This window comes from Dendrobates tinctorius, unplaced genomic scaffold (assembly GCF_039654945.1).
Source record: "Dendrobates tinctorius isolate UK_male_01 unplaced genomic scaffold, ASM3965494v1 ptg000011l, whole genome shotgun sequence".
NCBI lineage: Eukaryota > Metazoa > Chordata > Amphibia > Anura > Dendrobatidae > Dendrobates > Dendrobates tinctorius.
The window spans coordinates 53,364,419-53,366,012 of record NW_027361679.1 but is presented as its reverse complement, the minus strand read 5'-3'; positions in this window follow the sequence as shown (position 1 = coordinate 53,366,012).

Here is a 1,594-nt window from a genome sequence, read left to right as displayed (position 1 = left end):
ATCCTGATCCCCAACAAAATCTCACCAACCGAAGATTGTGAAAGAAACACACAAAACACTTTTATTGGATGTTAAATTGACCGAATTTTATTCCAAATCTCATCATTATTATTTCTTTCAGTGTCTGAAATTTAGAATCAGCCAATTACTATGAAAGAGATACTGAAAATGGCAGAACCACCGACTCACGAAGAATCGTCCTTCAGCACTCAGGAGAGGAAAAAACCCCTGTGGTGGAAACCTCTAGGGAACCATGGCTGCAGGACTGCCCTTCCCTTGGGCTTAGAAGGTTAGTGCCAACATGTAACAGCAAATTGTACCTGAATTTGTACATTGTGTCATATTTGTTTTGGAGAAGCCTAATGCGACCTCTCCAGGCCGTACACATAAAGTGAAGGCGGCGAGTACCGGACGTGAGGGAGATCTGGCTGCAACATCTGTCACCCCATTGATCTGGCTGGCTAGGCGCTATGGCTGATCTGACTGGCTAGGCGGTATGGCTGATCTGGCTGGCTAGGCGCTATGGCTGATCTGACTGGCTAGGCGGTATGGCTGATCTGGCTGGCTAGGCGCTATGGCTGATCTGGCTGGCTAGGCGGTATGGCTGATCTGGCTGGCTAGGCGCTATGGCTGATCTGGCTGGCTAGGCGGTATGGCTGATCTGGCTGGCTAGGCGGTATGGCTGATCTGGCTGGCTAGGCGGTGTCCCCTTCCTCCCATTGTGGAGTGATGAAGCTCCAGGTCTCCAGACACATCAAGTATGGCTCCGTCTACGGCTGAATGACTTGTGGTTCTGGAATCTTCTCCTGCATCATAGATGCATGTGTTTATGACATCAGCGCAGTTGCCATAGTTATCACAGGTGTTTTATACTGTGGTTTCATTGGCTAGAAAGTCCCTCTCAGCGTTCCAAAGAATTAACCCTTGAATGACTGGTATTGTGCCTTTCTCCAGAAGCCTAATACAAAGAAAAAGCAACAGACCATAACAGGGATCACCACAAAATACAAAATGTTTTATTTGATACATGCAGACAAAACCGATTAAAAACCATTAAAAGTCATAGACATGACAGATACAAAACCCTGTTGGCTCATAATGAAGCCATGATCTTCCCCACAACAAGCAAATAATGAACAGTTAAAGTGGCTATTTAGTAGATAACATACACAATGAGAAATATATACATATGCACCATATAGAGTACAATATTTGGTGGAACACTCTGTGTTGAGCAGTAAAGACAGCCCATGAATGAAACGCATACAATGCATATATCAGTAAAGAATTTAGCTGAATTTACCCTGATGTTACCAACATCCGTGTATTAAATAAGCCACGGAAAAAAGGCCACAAATACAAACATGTAGGTCTATCAAGAGTCTGGCATAAGCATAGTCCACGGTGAGAATAACACCTGGGGAAACAATTGAAATAGAGCTCAAATATAGGTGAAATACCCAAAAAGATGTAAGATGTTAATACATCATACACAGACCTGATACCATACCAACAATAGAGCCACTAGTTGGGGGAGCTTGTGGAAATGCCCGATGCGTGAAACCACCCAATGGTGGCGACACGTGTCGGGCAT